The 23,400-nt window shown below is 38.9% G+C and overlaps 1 protein-coding gene across 6 annotated transcripts in view; it reads right to left on the bottom strand.

The window, feature by feature from the left end:
* BCAS3 (BCAS3 microtubule associated cell migration factor) overlaps positions 1–23,400 on the bottom strand; it is a 799,405-nt gene that overhangs the window by 138,868 nt on the left and 637,137 nt on the right. The window lies entirely within an intron of this gene.

Here is a 23,400-nt window from a genome sequence, read left to right as displayed (position 1 = left end):
ATCCAAATTTTCAAAATTGTACATTTTAATTGAAGGACACTCATTTGGGATTTGTTCTCCTGCCTGCTGAAAAGTCACGTGGCTGTCACTGGCAAGAAGGATTCTGGAATTCCTGCACCTATCCTGTCACTTCTGCCTTGGTCCGGTCATTCTCAAAGGGCCCAAATGAATTAACACACTTAAAGTGCTTAGCACAAGTTATGGTAGCACAACATTGTGAATGTAATTAACAGCACTGAATTATATATTTGAATGTGATTAAAAGGGGAAATTTAAGGTTGTATATATGTTACTAGTATGAAAATTTTTAAAAAATCCATGGAACTGCACAACATAGTGAACCCTAAATTAAACCATGGACTATAGTTAATAGCACAATTTAAAAATGTGCTTTCATCAATTGTAGCGAGTGTACCATACCAATGTAGGCTGTAAATAATAGAGTGGTTTATGGAAATCCTGTATTTTATGCATGATTGTTCTGTAAACCCACAACTTTCACAACATTAAAAAAAATAAAAAAAAAACCTAAAAGATAAAAATTATTTAAAAAAATGCTTAGCACAGTCTGGTCTGAGAGAAAGCACTAAATGGTATTTGCTGCAATTGTTATTATTATTATTTCTGCTACTACTATTATTATTGGAGAAATTCTGATTCAGAATATAATGCTCCAAATCAGTGGAAAAACTGCCGGCTGGGAAAGGCAAGGGCTTGGGAAAGGCTGGTATGATTAGCCACAGATTCAGGGTAAGTGAAATGCTGCAAATTGGAAAACTGAAGAAAGAGCTTGAAGTTGATCTGGAATTGTAGGTGTAACTCTGGTCCCAGCTGCTCCCGCATTCCTAGAGGGAAGCCCACCAAAGGGGAAGGAACCTCCTCTTTTTCCTGGGAGGGAGATCTGTTTATTTTGCAATTAACAACAGCAAAGAAACGCTTTCTGAAAATTTTCCTGGAAGGCTCAGAATTTAATCCTATGCAACAGTTTGGTATTTAATCTGCAAGGTCTTAGCATAGATGACAGGTGGAAATCAAAGCACTTCAGACCTGCCTTCCATCAGAGAAAGAGAATTAGGAACCAAGAATAGCCCCTTGAGGCCAAAACTCTAAGCTGCTCAGTAGTGGTATAGTATCTAAGATTTGAGAGAGGAGAGGAAGGAAATAAGAGGGAGCTGTACTCTAGTACTCAATGGGAAATGTTTAGGAGGTGAGGCCTAACAGTTAAAATTGTTTATCATTTACCTGATCCTCTGCACTCTTGCTCCATGCATTCTGGGGACAGGGGAAGAGACTATTTATTGTGAGTTTCCATAACTTCTAATAGCTGTATGTTTAGACCTGTACTAGTCTTTAATATCAATTAATTTTTCCTACTACTAACTTAAATCTCTCATGCTACAATGTAAGACCTTTTTTATCCTCCCTTAGTGGAAAAAAAAATCAGGTAATTATTAATACTCAATTCACATTCATCAGAATTATAGAATGCCACAGTTGGAAGAGTTCTTAGAGAAAGATCAAATGAACTAGACAAGGGAAGTGTCTCAGGGGCCAGCACTGGGGCCAGAGAGAGATTGTCTTTCTACCCTCCATTAACCAAAGCATCTCTACTTGTATCTGTTTTATACATTGGAGTTCTGCAGAAAATTTCATTAGAAAAAAGGTTCTGCTGTTGGGAGTAGGGGTTAGGAGGGAAGTTTGAAAACCAAAGAGCTAGTCCAATCCTTTCATTTTAAAAGTAAAGAAACATGAGCCAGGGAGATTGTGACTTGTTCAAGGTCCCTTGGAGAGTTGGGGATGGAGGTAAAACAAGAATCCCTCTCCAGCCTTCCAGTTCCATATACACTTCATCTCCAAATCAAGTCTGTTTGCTCCACCATTTTAAGGCAAGCATTCCATGTACTGTGTTTTGATCAGAATACTGCATCTAAAAAGAAACTCCCCTTAGAAATATTTAACTAGCACAATAGATCAAATTAACAATCACTTTTAGATCTGGATGATGAACTAAGACAAGCCTGGTTGGTTGATGGCCATCTTTAGCTTTAAGATCATTTCTGCAAAAGCTATTAGCCACAAAGTGTTCTGGGCAGCTCAGATTTTACAGGAACCTGTAAAAGTCTGGGGTCAAACCTCTTGCCTGGGGCTCAAAAGTGTGAAGCTTCTGAAATGAAACTTGGGTATTCAGAACTTTCCCAATCAGCTCTAATCTTCACCACTTCCTTTCCATTATCCCTCAAAGAGTGTTGCTAAATAATAAGGGGGGAAAAGGGGAGGAAGTGGGAAGAAGTATTTTTAGGCCCTTAAGTGGTGACAAAGTTTATCACACTCCTACTGAAATTAGTCACACAGGTTACTCCCAAGGGAGAGCAGTCTAACTACAGATCATTGCAAAGGAATGACTTCTTGGAGGCCTAAAACAAACACTCAGGCACACGGTTCCATCTGGAAATACAGTCAAATAGAAAATTCCATGGAATTCCCAACTGACGCAGGCAACAGAATTTTTTATCTTACAGTACCAGCTCAGGCTAGTTGCAATAGATTTGTGAAACAGATATACTATTCTAAAATAATAATGATAATAATTATTATTATTTCTAATACACATAGTCACAAGGGCTGAGGATGCCAATAAAGCAGCACTGGAGAAAAGAAGGAACAATTGAGACTAAAATAGGACTTGCAGAGAACTGTCCACCCTTTCGATTCTTTTTTTCTTAAGAAATAACATTGGTACTGAGTCCTTAGGATGAAACCCAGGGGTGAAGAAGGAAATAGGAAACTCATTCTAGAATAAAGGTTGTCTTCCAGACTATGGTTTTTAAAGATTTTCTTCATGTGCAAGAAGGTTTTCAGGGAGGACTAGCACATGGCCCACGAAACAGGTTATATCCCAAGGGTCTGCACAACTGTCATGAATGTAACAAAAGTTCCTACTTGAGACTGCTCCTCTGTCCATAAAAGGAAAACATCTCCCCACACCTCCAGATAATGATTTGAGGAAAATCAGCCATACACCCCCTTGCCAAAAAGTATGTAATTATAAAACATTATTGTCAGTACCTACAGTTACATACAATATACTTGCCTATCCAATATTAATTGCTTCTAAACTATCTTGGAAACAAAGCACACTGTACATGAATAACACAACTTTGTGGGATGTTTTAAACTTGCCTCTAAATTCTTTGAAGATAGGACTCCTTAATGCCTTGCATGATTTTACATTATGGGTTAGAAAGAGCTCTTCCATTTCCCAGTTGTATGACCTTGAGCAAATGCCATAAAAATATAATCTCCACTAATGTTTTTGTGTTATTGCAATGTTTCCGGGGGTATGTAGCGGTTGGTGAGGGAGACAATTTTATTTGAAAATGTTAGGGAAAACAGTTAAGTAATAAGACAAATAACTTCCTTATTTAAAAAACCCATATATATTGTGGAAGAGAATATAATATCAACACTAATTTTAAGATAAACCTCTAGCTTCAAGGAAATTTCAAGCTGGTAGCAGGCAAGGTTCTGGCTCTAGATCTGGGGGTTGGCTCTGCTATTAGTGCTATGTAAATGGAAAAGTTTCAGAAGCACAGAATGAGGTTCACCAATTTGGAATGGGGTTGTCTAGAAGAAAAGTTGTGTCCAGACAGAAAATTGGTCTGTGACTTAAAACATGACAAGTTTTCATTCCTTAGGATAATAGTCAATGATTCGGGAAAATACTGTACTTACTGGTCCCATTACTTTAGTGCTTTTAAATCCTTTAAAAATACACTGTAAATTATGGTTTCCTGTTAAAGCACCTTCTCTGGTTAAAAATTTCAGTGTGTCTCCTCGAGTCTCCCTCATAATTTCTCAACAAAACTGTGGATTAAAAGAATTTTAAAGCAAAATAATAAAGAATTTTCTCTGAAACCATTCAAGGCTTCAATTAACAGCTAGGTGACTGGTATTCTAAATAGGAGTCACACTTGCCAAAACTGAAGAAGGTCCTAACGCAGGTTTCTACCGGGCCTTGGGGGAGAAGCAAAAGTATGCAGGAATGAGTGCAAAGGAAGAGACTTTCTTAACTAAAACAAGATGCAAAACCCTTCAGGGTTGGAAATCTGAAAGGCAAGTCTTCAGGTGGGACAGGATTCTATGGCTGTACCTGTGGCCAAAGCTTAGGGCTTTTCTTCTATGGGGGTTCACTCACAAGTAAGAGGAAATGTGCTGCTGACACCTCTGAATCAACTGTTCTTCCCTTTATAAGGCTCAAGTATTTGCAAAATTCCCTTTCTATGTTTTACTTTAGCACAAATTTTACACAAAACAAAGGAGAAAGCAAAAGAAAATCATTATAGAAAATATAAACTGGATAAAAAGCTATGTTTCCCAAATACAAGTTTCTGATTCTAAAAAGCTCCCCTCAGAGTGATTTCAAATGGAGTCAAGAGTTCACTCTCGACATTCTTACGCACTATATAGATAATACCTCTTAGGTTTTAGTGTATTGGAATAGCTAGAAGTAAATGCCTGAAACTATCAAACTCCAACCCAGTAGTCTGGACTCCTGAAGACGTTCGTATAACAATGTAGATTACAAGGGGTGACAGTGTGATTGTGAAAACCTTGTGGATCATACTCCCTTTATCTAGTGTATGGATGGATGAGTAGAAAAATGGGGACAAAAACTAAACGAAAAACAGGGTGGGATGGGGGGGATGGTTTGGGTGTTCTTTTTTACTTTTATTTTTTATTCTTATTCTGATTCTTTCTGATGTAAGGAAAATGTTCAGAAATAGATTGTGGTGATGAATGCATAACTATATGATGGTACTGTGAACAGTTGATTGTATACCACAGATGATTGTATGGTATGTGAATATATTTCAATAAAACTGCATTTAATTAAAAAAGAAAAAAGCCCCTCAGACTAGCAGGAACCGCTGAGTTCAGACCAGCAGGCTCTCACCTGAGGCACTGGAATAACTAGGGGACCTTTACCCGAGTTATTCTCTCTTGGCTCCGTGACTGTCAGTCATGTGGCCTTAGGGCACCTAAGGTCTTTCCAGCAGCCAGGACTGGGTCTACTATCTACTTGCTCATCTCACCCTATTTAAGGGCAAACACTAATCCCTCCCAAAACCTAATGCCCTTTTCTGTTCCAAACCTCCCACAGTTCCCAGTTTGTAGTCTGAGGGACATATCTGGGTTATAACAGCATTAGTGACTAATACCCACCCACAGAGGCCAAACAAATTATCTTAATCTGGGGTCCAGGGATAGATTGCAGGGGGTTCCTAAATCCCCTGAAAATAATATGTAACACTGTTGCATGTATGAATGAACATTTTTTTTTCTGGAGAGGATTCATAAATTTAACTAGCTTCTCAGAGGTGCCTGAGGGATTGTAATCAAAATGTTAGGAACAGCTGACAGCCTTTCTAGGGTTAGGTCTCGAATTTACACCCCTCTAGATCAGTCTATGAAGACTTATTCAGGTAAATTCACCGCTCCAAGACAAGAAAGTGGTCTAGCCAAAATCTACCCGGCCTGGCTATAAGGTATAACATTAACTTAATGACACAGTAACCACCACCCATATGAGAGGAACTTTGGTACCCAGATAAAAACACCAGATGTACCACCCAACCTGGAACTCCTCTCCCTGCCTTCATTACCTCTACCCCCAGGGTCTCATCAGGAAGTCCCACCAGAACACAGTTTATTTTATGCATAATCTGGTTACTTGGCTTTCTGGTCCTTAGGACTAAAAGCAACAAATTAAAAGGAGGGGGCTGATATAGGCAGGCGCACTGATAGCAGTAAGAAAACTGTCTTTCTAAATTTCGGTTTCTTCACATGTAAAATGGAGGTGTCCCATGTAAAGCTATGTGCATCTGGCACATATTAAGTGGTCAATACAAGTAATTTTTTCTTTCTCTCTCTTTTTAAGTCCTGTTGGCAAAAAAAAAAAAAAAAAAAAAAAAAAAAAAATTAAGAGAGGGAGAGAGATAAGGATGGCAGAAAATACACATGAGTACTGGAGCTATTTTGCATCTGAGCTAAGAATATGGCATTTAAAAACTCTAACCTTTAAGATCTAAGGCATGCTACAATATCTGATGCTCATAACAACGAGTCATTCATCACAATTCAACAAACAATAACTGCCTGCCTGTTGCTAGGCCCTGTCCCAAATACATTCAATATATTATTTTAAGAATTAAGCAAGCATCAAATCCATTTGAAAAAGGTCTCTATACAAAGGATTAAAACATTAAAAAATTATCTGAATACAATGCTTTCTTTACCAACTAAGCATAAAAGCAAAGTATTAATATAATTGAAAAGCTTCAAATATTGTCCATCTTTTTCTGACAAGCTGGAGTTACCTGAGATGTAGGTTACCATAGGACAAATATTTCTTGAATTTTCTATACAGGATTTCGGGCACAATAACCAGAATGTGAAAATGTATATGATGGATGCTATTGTAGTCAGTAGGCATTTTAGGAATAATGCTGTATTTTGGGCCTAGAACAAATATCAAATCAGATAGGGAAAAAAGTGAACCTTAACTTGCAAAAGTACTACCAAATACTTTGTATCGGAAAATATATGGGTTGTCTCCACGATATCATATGTAAAGAAAACGAATCCTTTTAACAATTGCTAATAATTAAGCCCCACCCTCCCTATCTTGGTTGCATTTAAGACAGAAATAAATATCCCCCTCATCACTGTACTGGATCATGCTAAGGTCTTAGGAAGAAAGAGAAGCTGGGAGAGCAAACTGATTACACATGCACAAAGTACAAGCACACTTAAGTGTTTACGGATTATAAAGATAAGATCCTCTGGGCTTATTACTGCTCCTTGATCCAAAGAGATTTAGGGATCTGGTTTCAATTAGATGCTTTAAGCTAGTAAAACTACATCCTTAAAGACACACTTATAGAACTTAGAAGGAGGATAATCAACATGCTGAGGAAACTGATGAATTCCATTCTTTTCCCTTCTTTGTCCTCCAACTATTTGCTGTCCATTTGAAAGAAGAAGAAAAGGCCTTATGATTTTATGAATTAACCAAAAGCAGCAAAATTAAATAAACTAATCTGGAGGGAACCTGACAAAATGGGAACTGGTACTGTGAATCTCTGAAGAGGAAGTGTACTAGTTCATGACCTCTGACATAGTGGTCACTGGCTAAAACCAACACAAGTGTAAAAGGTAAACTTCAGAAGCAATTGAAATTAGATCAGTGCTGGGAATTCAGAAGGCCATTTATTAAGGGAGAAAGAAGGGTAACTATTATATTTAACACATAATCTCTGTTCTTCCAAGCTTGACAGACCAGGACACAAAGGCAGGCATAGTTAGCAAAGCATAAAGGACGAGTTCTCTAAAAAAAATTCCAGAGCAAAACTTTACATGTCCACCGGGATAGACTTTCTACCAATGATTGCTTCCATTTTCAGTGATTGCTGACAAATTTGTGGCTGACTGAGACCCAGATTTATTTGGATTAACTTCTTTTTGAATCTCAAAAACATCTGTACATGGTAGCTATGGATTTCAACATCAAATGACTTTGAGTTCAATCCTAATGTTCCTCTCTTTGTGTTCATAAAACCAAAGGCAACAGAGTAGAAGAATGGGGTTCCAAATGTTCTAGATTTGTGCTAACCAATTTGGAAGCCACCAGCTATGTATGGTCATTAAGCATTTGAAATGTGGACTGTCTGAATTGAGATGTACTGTAACTGTAAAATATACAACAGACTTCGAACACTTAGTCTGAGAAAATGAATGTAAAATATTCCATTAATAATTTTTATATTGATTAAATGTTGAAATGAAAATGTTTAAGATGCATCGGGTTAAATAAAACATATTATTAAAATTCATTTCACCTATTACTTTTTACAGACTGGGAAACCGAAATACAGAGATGATAAGGAACACGTCCAAGGTCACAGAGGTAAGAAGGTAGTGGAAGCAAGATTCAAACCTTGGCTGATCGACTGACTCCACAGACACATGAAACACTGCAAAGTATTCAAAGTCCTCCACTTCTAGTCCAACTTACTTTGCAAACTTTATCTCTTTCTCTTCTTGTCACACCCTATCCTACAGATAAACCAAATCACTTGCTCTTCCCCAAATGTACACCAGGTTTTCCGACCATTGTTCTCCCTGCCTGGAATGACTTGCCTTGTCTGTTTCCATATAACAAAATACAGCTCAAATGATACCTCTTCCATGAAGTCTTTCCTGAACTGATTTCCCCTTCTTTGAAAGTCCCCACTACTTCACCTGTATTTCTGATATTACTTTAGTCATAGATGTACTTATTCTACCTTCCTGCTAACAAGAACTTTGCTTTGTGCATCTTTGGATCCCCTATGGCACCTGGCATATAGTAAGTGTTCAAAAATTTTTTTAATAAGTAAATGAATAAAAATAAAGATACAGGATAAAAACAAAACTTTCTTCCTATCCTGGATTTACAATCAAGTACAGGAGAAAAAATGGACCATCAAATTAATATAAAGTAAGTGCTTTTTTTACTTTAAAATTGAAGAATGGTATCTTTACTCTCACCCATTTCTTTCTATTCAAATCCTAGCACATGATAATTGACAAACATCCTTTGGACAAGACCAGACTACAATCAGGTTCTAGTTACGTTATCTGGTCGACATCCATAACAACAATTTTGCACACCACATGAAACTCAGGTTTAGGAAAACAACTGTTTTGAAAATACTTGACCTGAGTGTTTCATTACACGGCCACCTCACTGAAAACCCTCAGAGATGCAAATGTAAGGTGTTCCATTTGGTGTTCTGAGAAAGCAAGCTATTCCTGCTTTCAAGTGTGTCTTAATCGCTAATTTTGAATTAAAAAAAAACCTTTATATCATGAAAAGATATGTTGCAGTCCTTTATAATGACACTTGGTTAAAGACATCTTTTAGCTAGATACTGGTGGTGGTATAAAAAATAGGGGAATGAATGAGCATGAAGAGAGACAGAATCCAAGGAGAATGCCTAGGGCAGGCTCCTTGCAATTTCTCCAGGACCTGATTAGAGGTGTCTCTACTAACTTTTTACTGTTTTGAATATTTGTAAAAAAAAAAAAAAAAAAAAAAAAGGCTCAGCATGCTGTCACATATTGAAAGCAAAATTAATATTTGTAGGAAATGTATTCTACAATTACCAATTGCAGTTGTGACTAAGGAAAGAGAGCTATTGCAGGGGTTCATTCATTGGTGTTCTTCAAAATTAGAAAATTAGATTACTGAATTTGGGAACACCCAAAGTGGGAAATAAGAAAAGGTCAGGGTGGAGTGATGCTGTCACAGAGAGAAACCTAAAGGGCTAGCTCCCATCTTTCAGAAAGGGAACAAACATGAGAGTAGAGGAAATCACAAGTTCAGGATGCGACAAATGATTTTATTCAAGGCAGCTGACTGAGGCACAAGGAAGCCTCAAAGCAAAATGCAAAGGCCCAAGAGGCCTAGGAGTCAACCTGGAGTGGCAGAGCTGTCAGGGCCCTTCTAGCCCAAGATGGACCATCACTGAACAAAGACATAAGACCATAAGAATAGAACTTTTGCACTCACTGAGTGACAAGAATCACCCAATCCGCAACACAACAGAATAAATTAACCATGTTGCCTTACTGGTAAGTGCTAGAATCATAAAGGCAGGAGTCTAAAATGTCACAGGAAGGATTTATCAGGGCATATTCACAAAACATCTTTACCTCAGGCAGAATTCAGCTGAAAAATTGTGAAAAGAGGACCAGTACCTCTTTTTCCTTTTAAATAGACAAAGAATTTTTGACCAGCAGAGACCTTGGATAGCATCTATACCATCTCTCCCGTTTTACAGAGAAAACAGGCCTAGGGAAAGGAAGGACCATCCAAGACTATACCAGCTTTCTTGACTTTAGACCACTAAAGACAACATAGGTTCTCACAACTGAAATTTGTGGTTTGCCAAGTCTAGGGATGCTCTTTCTTTCAAAGGTTTATGCTGAGTCTTATCTTTATCATTTCTTTACAGCTCTCCACTATTCTTTCATGTCTTGGTTTACTGATTTTATTCTGCCATTATATGTCTTGTATACTTGTCTCTATGTCAGTTTGACTGCTAACAAAATCTCTAGACTTAAGCATTTTTAAAAATTCAACTTTATTGAGATATAGTCACACACAATGCAGTCATACAAAGCATACATTCAGTTGTTCACAGTACCATTATATAATTGCACATTCATCACCAAAATTAATTTTTGAACATTTTCATTACCACACACACAAAAATAATAAGAATAAAAATTAAAGTGAACAAGAACAATTAAAGTAAAAAAGAACACTGGGTGCCCTTTTTTTTTGCCCCCATTTTTCTACTTATCCATTCATACGCTGGACAAAGGGGAGTGTGGTCCATATGGCTTTCCCAATCACATTGTTACCCCTCATAAGCTACACTGTTATACAATCTAGACTTAAGCATTTTGCACATATGGAGGAATTATATATACATTGATTGAACACCAGGCATGTGTATGGTAAACAGTAATAGTAAAATGTTAGCCCTCACTAATCAAGTACTTAATGATGTGCTGGGCACTGTGCTAAATGCATTATCTTATTTCATCCCCAACAATCTTAGGAGGTAAGATTTAATTCCCATTATAATTTTCATTTTATAAATGAAGAAGCTGAGGTAGTGAGAAGTAAGTAAATTCACTTGCTAGTTAACGACAGAGTTCTAACACTCGAGTTTTATGCCCACATTCTTAGGATCTGTCCTTATATTACGCAGCCTTCAGCATAATTCAGTGCCTTGCCAAGGACATAAACACAGGTACAACTAATCTCATTTGGGGTACCTTCTGGTAGTACTGCAGCAGCAGCAGCACAGCTTTGCGAAAGTTGCCCAGCTGTAAGAAAGCAAAGGGTAAACAAGCTTGAGCCTTTGCAATAATCTGTTTCAGAATGTGTCCCAGAGGTGTACTGGCTTTTTTTTTGCTTCCAACCTTGATAATCACATTTACCCCTTAATAGCTAAAGTCATGCCTCTGCTGGTGAAAAGAAGTTAAAAATCTGAAATTTGTGGAGGACAGATGATAACCCAGTACTATCAGTTTGGTTTGAGAAGAGGAGGCTGTGAAAAGACCTTAAGTGTTTGACAGGAGACTTTTCTCAGATGGCTAGAGAAAACTGTGGAGGATGATAATGATAAAAACCAGTTCTAAGTAGATAGAGCTTGAAGTGAAGGCAGTGTCTCTCTGACTTTAGAAGTATCCTTAGATTTCCTTTAAAAAGAGCCAGGCAAACTACTGTTTCTACATGCCTGAGAAGGGAAACTTATGGAAAGAAAAGCTATAGCAGCTGATGTCTGCACTAATACTACCAAACACTGTTATTCTACAAGGAACTATACTTTCCAGATAGAACACAGACATCAGGGAGCCCCTTCTGACTAGAACGTGTTACTGTATCATACCAATAGCTTTATTATTGTGGCCACCATTTTTTTTTCCCCACGCTAACATCCACTTTCCTTTTAGGTAACCTGTTGTCCCTGGGCATGTAGTATCAAGAACTGCCTTTGGCACCATAAGCTGGAAGATCAACATAGTGTCATTTCTTCATTTCACTACCTCAATGTTTTAGTAAAGAGACTTCTAGGAAGAGTGGCCATCCATCCTCTTAAATGCTAAGATTTGGGGTTTTATTTGGGAGTTCAGCTGGGAATTCAGTTGCTTTGTTGCATCCAAAGAGAAGTAATGGAACCAAAGCAGAAGAAGTAGCACTGATTCACTGTGCTTTAACTCTTGAAATGTATTTCATTAATACAGAGAAAAACCCAGGGTATTGTAAAATAGTCAAGTCTTGTCTTCACGTGTGGAAAGGTGTTTTCCAATTTAGTGTGTCTTCCAACCATTAAATAAAACTCTAAATGTGGGTAAGCTAGAAAACAGGGGCTCTAGGCATGGCATACTCCAAATAGATTCCTGTGAGTCCATTAGGTGAGAAAAAAAGTTTTAATGGCACACCAGGACTTTTCTCTGAAAGGTTCTGGGAATGGCAGACTTATTAGATCGTCTTTCTTGCCCTAACCCCAATAACCTGCCTTGTTTTTCCTGCCCCCCAATAGGATGGGAAGAAAACGTCCTTAGGAGACCTTTCCTTTTTTATATTACACAATCTCATCTCTGGAATTCAAGTCCTAGTACTGTTCAGCCCAAATAAGAAATGCTTGTCACCAGGAAGGCGGCCATCTAAACAAGCAGCAGCTGGATGAGAAAAGAGGGCATGTCAGCCCAGAGCAGCAGAGAGGGTTTCTCACGGCAGCTATTTGCAACCCTCCAAGGAGCAACAGAGGCTGCCCATTAAAACCCTGTTAAAACACTTCTGATGTTGTCAGCAGCAGGGAGCTGAAATAGCACAGTGATCACTGAGATGCTATCTGCCTCAAGCAATTCAGTGGTATTGTCAATACTATGAGCAAGAAGGTACAAGATAAGCAACAACCTAATTTCTACATCAAAATTTCATAAACTCCCTGACTCCCTGAGCTGGCAGCACAAATAATGTGGGCACACAGAGACCAAGCCCACGGACCACATGGAGAGAGAAAGACCTTTATGCTGAGATCTGTTCCAAAAGTCCTGAACCTGCACACTGCTCAACTCTCAAAACTCCCTAGGAATATGACCAGAGAGGAGTTACTGGAATGTTCCTTTCCAGGGGCCCTCTGGGCACCATTTGAGGCATTGGATTTCTGGATCAAGTTCCTTTCTCAGAGGTCATATATTCAGAAGGCACCTTCTCCACCATCCTGTATCCACCTTAGTTCCCACGAGAAGAGTCAGACCTTATTGAAAAGGTGACAGAATCTGCTTGATTTTGTACTCTACTACTCTGCTTCAGATGTCTTATGAAAATAACTAGTTACAGAGATCAATCAGAATCCTAATTCAAGAGAGCTTCCCTTTGTCAGCAGACATAAAAAGAGGAAGAAGATATAACTTTTTTGGATTCAACTGACACTGTTTATGTTGAAAACAAGATATACAGGATAACGCTAATCTTTTAGAAGCATCATTCCTGATGATAGCTCTTTCTTTTGACTCCCCTATGTCTGACATAGGGTGCTAAGTAGGGTGACAATATAATCTATCCTCCAACTGGTACACTTTTGAGGGTGAAATGGGGCATGGGGCACCAGTAATAGTTAAAATCATACAAGTGAAACTGAGACCTGGCAAATTGGGACTTATGGTCACCCTAACTAAGTCTCTGTCCTCACAGCAAATTGAAACCTGAAAAGTTATGTGATGAGATAGGAAATGAATAAGTAACCATTTCCTCCCAAAATAAACAGCAGGATGTAATGGAGATTTCCAGCCCATCGGCTAGATGTCTTGTTTAGCTAACAACAAATATCAGGCTGGTTGAACTGCAGAGTTCATGCAGACAACTGTGTAGACCCAGCCCTGACTCTCCTTAGTGAGGAGGGGAGGCCTTACTGAAGGAAATGTAATGCTGTTGCAATTGCCCACTAACTTCTTTACCAGCAGGATCCTAGAACAGCCAGCGACGGGTTTCCATGAAATTTAAGGGAACCCAAGAGCATGTGATCTCAGGGTCCTCTCCTCTGGTACAGACAGGCTGGGGCTTGGGCATTTTCCAGCTTGATAGAATTTAGGATAATACCAACAGTCTAAGCAGAATTCAGACTTCAGTCACTCAGCTAGGGAAAGGAGCATTACCTAACTTTTGGATGCAAATTTCTTACTGTGACAATGGGCTCACAGCAGCCAGGGGAAGAGCAGTAGGGGAGAACCTCAAAATGAGAAAGTCAGTGCAGCAAGCTCCACGAGGAACAAGTAATGGTGCACGCAATTAATTTAAGCTCTATCAACCCAACTTTAAGCATTTCTTCCTTTAACCATCTCTGTTCTCTTTGTTCCGGCTATGGATCAAGATTGTGACACCATAACTACACTGTAAGCAATAGGGGTATAGCACTATTAAATGGAGAGCCACCTGGAAAGGATCAGATAATACCAACGATTCTGACCATAACGAGTCCATCTAAATTATCAATTATCAGTGGCCAATTAAAGCAGTGCTCATCTGAAAGCATGAAAGACTCTCAAAGGAGCAATAAAGGCCACCAAGCCTATGTTTGAGAGGCTTCTGACATTTCTCTTGAATAGTTTATTTTGTGCCTGGCAGTAGGCAATTATTGCATGTGTGTGTGTGTGTATCACTGAGGAAGGGAGAAAAAATGCCTATTTAAAGGAGTAAGGCAAAGCAGTGTGGGATGCAAATGATCAGGAACAATCTTTCTCAAGCAAATCAACAAGTCAGAGGAATATGCCTAATAATATCAGGTCTGTAAAACCTAACTTGGGATAAAAATGCGGAATTTTGAAGTGTGCCTAGGTCCTGGGACTATGCCGTCCATTTATTCCTTCAATAGCTTCAAATAACTAACCCTGGGGAAAAAAACATTTCTGCTCTTGGTTCCTGTTTACCTTTCTCAAGATATATTTCCTATAATTTACATCACTGGGGCAGGCCAAACTGAGCCACCATGATATCTGGGGCAAAACATACCTACCAAAAGCTTCCAAACCATTGTAAGGACTGGAAAAAATCCAGGCAATAAAATAATCTGTTCTTTTCAGGAATCCAGATTTTCACTATCACATAAGGCTGGAGGACACTTTAAAACTAACACTAACTTTAAATTTTATGTGGTGGGTAAACAATTTTGGAGATTGTGGTGGAATGAATTGTATTCCCCAGTTTGGATATGTTCTTGGTCTTAGTCTGCATTCTGGTAGGTATGGACCCCACTACAAATAAGATCTTTTCAAGATATTACATCACTTAAAGTGTAATCGAATTGAAACCAGTTGGGCTTTAATCCAGATTACTGCAGTCCTTTATAAGCAGAGTGAAAGTTATATGGAAGGAGAAGCCATGGGGAGCAACCAGAAGCTGTAAGTCAACGGAATCCAGAGCAGAAAGGAGAAACTATCATCATGTGCATTACCATGTGACGGAAAAGCCAAGGAGCCCCAAAGATTGCCAGCTGGCCAGAAGATATTGACCCTGTGAGCAAGCCTTTTAGCCTATGAAACTGTGAGCCAATAAATTCCTGTTATTAAGCTAACCTGTTGTATGGTATTTGTTTTAGCAGCTAGGAAGTGAGAACAGTTATGGGTACTGGGAAGTAAGGCACTGCTATGACAAATTCCTAAAAATATGGAAGCAGCTTTGGAATAGGGTAATGGGTAGAGGCCTTGAAGAAATGTTAGGTGCTTGACAGAAAAAGCCTAGATGGTTTGGTGAGACTGTTGTTGGAAATATGGATGTTAATGGTACTTCCAATGAAGACTTAAAAGGAAATGATCAATGTATTATTGGAAATTGGCAGAAAGGTGATCCTTGTTATAAAGTGGCAGAGAACTTGGCAAAATTGGGTTCTGGTGTTGGATTGAAAGTGGAAATTGTAAGTGATAAACTTGAATATTTAGCTGAGGAGATTTCCAATCTAAGGGCAGAAGGTACAGCTTGGCTTCTCCCTGCAGCTTAGTAAAATGTGAGAAGATAAAGATAAGCTGAGAACTGAACTTTTAAGCACAAAGAAACCAGAAACTGATGATTTGGAAATTCTAGCCTGTCCAGATAGTGTGCTTGGAGACTAGGGCCAGAAGTGGCTCTATGAGGAATCTCCCTGAGCTTTCAGGAAATGAGTCCCCAGAGAACAGGGCTCCATGTGAGATTTAACTGAACAAGCCTTCGAGAAAGAGGTGTGACTTAACATGGATTCAGTCAGCCATGTCAGTGGATGGGAAATGCAGTTAGCCAGACAGGTTCTGTGGAGAGTTCTATTGTCTGATGGTTTAGACCTGCTTGAACTGCATGCAAAGCTGACAAGGTTTTTGCAAAATTTGTATGAGCAGAACACCACTGCCAGCCTGGACTAAAAGGGACACGGAAAGGATTAATTGAAGAAAAAATGATTTCAAAGGCAGAACCATGATAGCAAAGGTTTGAACCGAAAAGATCTCCTCAGGCCAAGACAGTGTGCCCATCCATGTGGGTGGAAAGGGTGAGTCCACCACTGTGCTTGTCGGGGGCAGAGCTTGCGCCCCATTGTTCAGGGAAAGCTGCCACCCAATGCTTGGAGATGTTGGGGCATGTGCCCTGGTGTTCACAAAGAGCCTGGCTGCCACCCCAATGCCTGGAGAAGGTGGGCCTTCACCCCAGTGTTTGGGGAGAGCATGTCAACTGTGCAAGGTGTGGGGCTGCTGTTCCATCAGGCCCAAAAGACAAAAACAGCCACCCACAGATAATGTTCAGATCCTGAAATCTAATGGAGTTTGCCCTGCTAGGTTTTGGGCTTGTATGGGACCTGTGATCTGTTTTCCTTCTAAATTCTCCCTTCTTGAATGGGAATGTTTATTACATGCCTGTCCCTAACTGATTTTTATGAGACTTTATACTTAGCATTGTTACTGAAATGGTTTAAGACTTTGGGGATGTTGTGATGGAATGAATATACTTCGCATGTGGGAGAAACATGTTCTTTTGGGGTCCAGAAGACAGACTGTGGTGGATTGAATGGACATGTTCTTGGCCTTGGTCCACATTCTGGCGAGTGTGGGCCTACTGCAAGTAAGATCTCTTCAAGAAGCTACTTCTTTAAGGTGTGGCCCAACTGAATCAGTTTGGGCTTTAATGCAAATTATTGGAGTCCTTTATAAGCATAGTAAAAGTCAGATAAAGGGAGATTCTATGGGGAGCAGCCAGAAGCTGGAAATCACTGGAACCCTGAGAAGACACTGTCATGTGCATTTCCACATGATGGAAAAGCCAAGGAACTCCAAAGATTGCCAGCCAGCCGGGAGATACTGGCCCCAGGAGGAAGCAAGCCTTAAAGCCTTAAAGCCTTAAAGCCAGTAAATCCCTTTTGTTAAGGCAACCCATTGTGTGGTATTTGTTTTAGTAGCAAGAAACTGAAATGGAGATTGAGGACCTAGAATTTAGATAAAGGAAAACCAATATGAAAGTGTTTGGATTCACTGTTAATAAAATTCTCATTTAAATTCTGTATCTTGAAGTAGATGGAATGGTGTTTTTGAAAATTAACTTACTTCATATAAAATCAACACATTTACTGAATTACTTAACACTTCATAGGTACAATGATATCACTATAATCCTATATGTGTTTTAATTTGACATCTCCTTTCCAAATTGTTCTGTTAAGTTTTTCTATTTTAACTTCTCTTCTGGTCAGAGCCAATTACTGGAAGAAAAAAGGTTCCCCTTCAATACCTTGTATCCTTGAGCTAAGGCAAATCTTACAAAATGGTGATATAAATCCCAACAAGAGCCTCTTTTGTTGTAAATAAACACTTATTGACCCCACCCTAAATCCACTCATGAGTCTCAGGCCAGGCTCAGTTTCTGGACCTCCCATGATGCACTAAGGAATCTTCCTGCTAGCTTAGAGTTTATTCACAGGAAATGGGAAGAGAAAATTCATGATGTGCTCCCTAATCTGAACTGATTTTATACCTCCAGAGGAATTTTGAGAGATGTACTACTGGGGGAAACCAAGCCAAATATACAGTTTAAAATATCAGAAAAGAGGACTTAAATATCATACTCTGGAAAGCAAAGAGATCCTACTAAGACAGAGGTTTTCAAATCTGGCTATACATTGTAATCACCTGAGGAATTTAAAAAATACTGATCCCTGGGTTCCAACCTCAATTGCTCTGAGTGTGGCCTGGGCACTGGGATTTTTAAAGGCTCCCCAAGGAATTCGAATATACAACCAAAATTGAGAATCATCACACTAAGAGGTGTTGGTGTTGACATTTAATGGAGCCTGACTATCATGAACTAAGCAAATTAAGGAGGTGTATGTTGAAGAGATGGAAATTGGGAGTGGAAAACATAATGAATGGAGTTAATTTTCCACACTTAATTCTAACAATTTTAATTTGGGCTCAAGATAGCTTTAAAATATGTACCACCAAACTAATCTAACATAAACCCTTATCATAATAAGGGAGGAGGGGTAGAGAGACACACACTGAATATACCATTACTACTATCAATCATCAAATTTGCCACTATATTCTAGAGTCAGCAACCTAATGGACACTGATTCTCACTCTATGCGGATGTTTGGAGACTTACATTCAAATATTATCTGCCTTTCTCAAATTCTATATCAAGAGAAATACTACAGTCCTAAAGGGAAGGTCAAGAATCCTCTAGTTTGGATGCTTCGCAAACTGAAGTCCAGGGAGGTGAAGTGTCAAAAGGACAGAGAACTAGTTAGTGACAAAGATAAGTTAAAAACCCGGATCTCATTCCCAATCCAGAACAAAGAAAATCAACTAAGCTAATAACTAAAAGAAGTGCTCTTCTTTTGCCACTATGATGCCAGTGGCAATCATATTTTCCTTAACAAAATGGGTTTTAAAAGAGATTTATTTCTCACTTAAAAGCATTAGACAAAGGTGAAATGTATTCTTGTCTGAATTGAGAAAAATTAGATCAAGCTAAGGCGTAGATTAGGAAAAACCATAATAATAGACACATGTGAAATTAATCCTAGTTAATCTGGCTTCAGCTATCAAAAGGGATACTGATAGTATCTTAAATTTTATTCAGTGGGTTTAAGAGACATGCAGGCAGTATTTCTTTTTCTTTGTAGGTAAGCCTGTGCATTAAGTATATGCAAGTAGTAAACTTGTTATTGCTTGACACTGCTTGGCACATAATTAGTAAATTCTTAGCCAGAGCAACCCCTTTTAAATAGCTGGCTTCAGTATTCTCCAGAAAGGCCACTGACTTGTGGCTTGGTTAGTTAAGAAGAGTAGTTCCATCAAAATATTCGTATAGCTGAAATAAAGCTTTGCAATCAGCCAGGCAAGGAACCCCATTTGGTTAGGGAAGGTCTCTAGCCTTCTGTTAAATCAAGCAGCCACCATTCTTTTTGCCTTTCACTTTAGGAGGCATCTGGCCAACATAATTCCACACTCATCTTCTTTTTGCACTACCTTACTACAGACCTTTTTCTGCTACTCTGGGATAATTACCAAAGGGCAGAAGGCAGAGCGCAAGATCTCATTCACTTCTTCCCTCCCTGCTTCCCTTACAATCACATGTTGGGAGCTGCTATGGTGTGGTATTCATGATGCACTAAACCACATCCAGAAAATTCAAAATCTATGCATTCTAACTCATTCTGCCATAAATATCTGTCTGTACATTCATACCCCATCTTTCTTTTACTAATTTCAAAAACAATTGCGATTTTAAAAAAACACATTGAAATGTAACAGTTAAAGGTCCTTAACTAGAAGAGAGATGAGATACCATGTGGAGGAGTGGGGGAGATAATTCTTCTAGGAACTTAAGGTAAGATGGTTATTGAACTATCTTTGCTTTAAATTTCCTGTCAACTAAACATATAATAAAATTCTCTTTATGACTTAGTTTTCTCATATGGAAAATTTATGAATAACAATAAGGAAAGGAAACTAACACTGATTTATGTGCTAGGTTCTGAGCAATACAGAAAAAGTGTGAGATGTGTCCTGACTCAAAGAAGTTAATTTACTGGTGAGGATACAATTCTAAAACATTAAAAGCATTCACATACAGTATAATAAAATATGTATTAACCAAATAAGGGATGAACTGTCAGGAAAGGCTTTTGAAAGAAGTAGAGCTTGAAGGGTATATAGATGCAGATAAATTTTCCGAAGGACGTCCATGGAAACAATGCTAACTGAATACTATTGCTTGGGTATGGGACATTCAAAAAGGCCACTTCATTTTCTGGTATAATTTCAAAGATAGGTGTGCTGGTCTGGATGTATTATGGCCCCCAAAATGCCATGATCTTTGGTTCAATCTTGTGGGAGCAGATGTATTAGTGTTGATAAGGCTAGAACATTTTGATTGAGTGTTTCCATAGAGATGTGACCCACCCAACTGTGAGTGACACCTCTGATTAGGGTGTGACCTCTTGATTATATGTTTCCATGAAAATGTGGCCCCATCCTTTCAACATGGGTCTTTGATTTAATCACTGGAGTCCTATGTAAGAGCTCAGACAGAGGGAGCTTGCAGCTGCAGCTTAGAAAGACATTTTGAAGATGGGCATTGAAAGCTGATGCAGACATTTTGGAGAATGCCATTTTGAAACCAGAACTCTGGAGCAGACCCCAGCCATGTGCCTACCCAGCTAAGAGGTTTTCCGGACACCATTGGCCATCCTTCTGCAAAGGTACCCTATTGTTGATACCTTAGCTTGGACACTATTATGGCCTTAAGACTGTAACTTTGTAACCAAATAAACTCCCTTTATAAAAGCCAGTCCATTTCTGGTGTTTTGCAAAACAGCAGCATTAGCAAACTGGAACAATAGGATAAGAAATGGAAAGTGGAAACTAGCATGAGCAAGTCTAATAATTGCCTCGGTTACATTTAAGGACGTAGATGTAAGTCTCATCACCTAAAGCAAGATCCACAAAAGAATGAAGGCATTTGGCTAAATTTAATGACTTGGAAAAAAAAAACTTTATATATTATATATTTACATATTATTAAATATAATATTCAAAAGTCAGTGTATTGAAGTTGGTTAAATTATCTATCTATCTATCTACCTATCTAGCTAATCTTTATAATTTTATTCCATGCCTTTTCTTTTGCTAATATGGTAGACTTTAGATACCTCTTAATGAAGTACTTTTCTACAAAGAGTTTTGAGTTTTTACATATATAGCCTTATTTTAACTATTTGGGCTTCACAAGAGGATATCCTTCCAACAGAACATATGTTTTCACAGGTACACTTTTTGTAAGTAGGATATGTGTAGACTTAAGGAGCAGTATGTTGAGGATATAAATCTGTCAAGTTCCTACTTGAGTTTTACAAATGACAGAAAACAATAGGGTACTAGTTCTTTCAAACATTAGCTGCTTTGTTCCTCCTCACAGCCTTACAGAAAAGATTATTTGCAACTCTTCATATCCTTACAAAATATTCAGATTTTTCAATGAAATGAGTTTCCCACATTGTGGAAACACCCACACAGCAAACTGGAACAGTGAATGAAAAGGATTATAGTCAGATCTTTGACTATATTAACTTTATGCTAGGGCCTTGCTCTGGTGTGCAGACTTCCCTTCAAATTTATGCCCCCAAAATTTTACCAAGTAAAACATACTCTGGACCTTCAGATGAGCTGCTGAATGGTTGTTTGAATTTTAAAATTCCTGGGTGGGAATAAACTGGCTGAAATGTCAGAAGTATTTTTTGATGGAGAAATTGCCTGGATGCAAAGAAAAGAACCTGAGATTAATAGCGCATAATTTCTACTAGACAATGCACATCTGCAAAACCAACTTCAGCAGAGCATGACTGCTTTTTGCGGCCACCTCTGCTGTTCTGATTTTCAGCCAATACCTCTGACATGGAGCAACACTCACTTTAAATCAGCTTTCAAACAGCTACTCATCCAAGAGAGGCCAACTCAAAGGTCTCAAATTGGATAGCTAAGAAATCTGCACTAGAGACATGGTGAAAAAGGTCAAAAGGTACCCAGTGGGAGGGAGACAGGAAAGTCTCTGGATGTTTAAATTCTTATTTGAAAAGTCTTCTGGGCCACAAGTGCAGTCAGTAAAAAAGCACAACCACTTGGTGGTCCACTGGGTTATCAACTGAACTAAACAGAAAATGTTACCGATTATGGAGGGAAAAAGTGAAGAGGTGCTGGTTCCAGCACTGTTTTTTTTGGAGGGCTGTAATGTCATTCCATTTCTTCTGAATAAGCAAGAATGCTTCAGAACTGCCGGTGACAACAGCTCTCTCCTTCTCTTCTTCTCTCCATCCTCGCTCTAAGGCCTTTTCTCCCTCCCTCTGCTCAGTGCTGGGACCATGGATCAGGGAAGGCTGTGGGCAGCTAAGGCCCAGGCTCAGCTCCATCAACTTTATGGGTGTGGGTCAAACTAGGCCTGAGATAGTTGGAGAGAGCCTTTTAGTCCTGCTGAATGGGAACTTAGACATTCCTTTTATTTCCCCCATGATAACCTATATCTGCCTACAAAGAAGAAAAGGCCTATGAAGAGTGGGTTCCCTGCAACACTCCTGGCTATGAGATAGGATAGAGAGTACGTCTGTAACACCCCAAAAAAGTCCCTGTCCTCTCTCCCTCATTTATGGATGTTATCACTCAGCATTAGAGAAACACTTAGTGGTCCTATTTAATAGCCACCCATGAAATCAATAGTAATAGTAGTAGTTTACTATTATTGCCATTACAAAGGGAGAATTCTATGCTTAGCACCTGGTCACAGAGCAATTTCAGTGATAGATGCTAGATTAAGAATTTAGTGAACCAGAGGCTTTTAGTGACATTATCTTGCTCTTGGCCACAGGTATGAACCAGGGAAGAGAATCAGAATCCTTATTTCTTAGTGCTGATATTATCTTTTAAGACTTGATTCCAATATTCACTTCTTCAAGAGTTCAGGGGTATCACTTAAAGAACTATAAAGGTAAATTTCTAAATAGTTCCAAAGGGAGCCTGCAGAGTTAAAAATTCCCTCTATCTATCACAAAAGTCACAATTTTCTCATTATATAACAGGACGAAATCTACTGGGCTCTTCCACCTTTAGGAGGTAATTTACACTCCTTTGCACTGTAGGATGACAGTAAGGTTAATTTCACCACAGTGATGTTGTAAGCTTATAGTAGGTCAATAGGCACCACAATCCTGATGAGATACGGGTCAGTTTTAACTTTCCTTATAGTCTATACTTTTGTGGAATTTGACACTTCCCCTCTGCAGTTGATGAAACTAACTCCCAAACCTGGTAAATTTCATGTCTAATTAATGCACTCTCCAGATCTTTCCTGCATGGGCTGAAGGCTGGGCCACATTCAACGGGGTTTCTGCTCAGCCTCTTTAAGAAGCAGTGGCAAGAGCTCTTCTACAAAATGTTCCAAAGGAGCCACCTAAAAGGGTGGCTGATCTTCATAAATGGACAGGAAACAAAAAAGATGAATACTGGGTGGATGACAGATCCCTTAACTGGCCTTCAAGACACGAGCTGTTCTATTAAACATAGGGCCATTATGCTGGCCGGTCATCCACTTTAAACCTCAGAGTGATTAAAATGCTGGCAGGAAATGAAAGCTCCCTATTGAAGGTCCTTCCCTGAGGTCCTAATTTCAAACCAAATTTTACAGCACCGCACAGGAACAAAGGAAGCCCAGTCTTCCAAGTCTTCTTTTTGTCACTTTGGACAAAGACACTCCCTCATACTCCTCAAAGC

The sequence above is a fragment of the Choloepus didactylus genome, chromosome 18 (assembly GCF_015220235.1).
Source record: "Choloepus didactylus isolate mChoDid1 chromosome 18, mChoDid1.pri, whole genome shotgun sequence".
Classification (NCBI taxonomy): Eukaryota; Metazoa; Chordata; class Mammalia; order Pilosa; family Megalonychidae; genus Choloepus; species Choloepus didactylus.
This window is presented reverse-complemented; position numbering and strand designations above follow the sequence as displayed.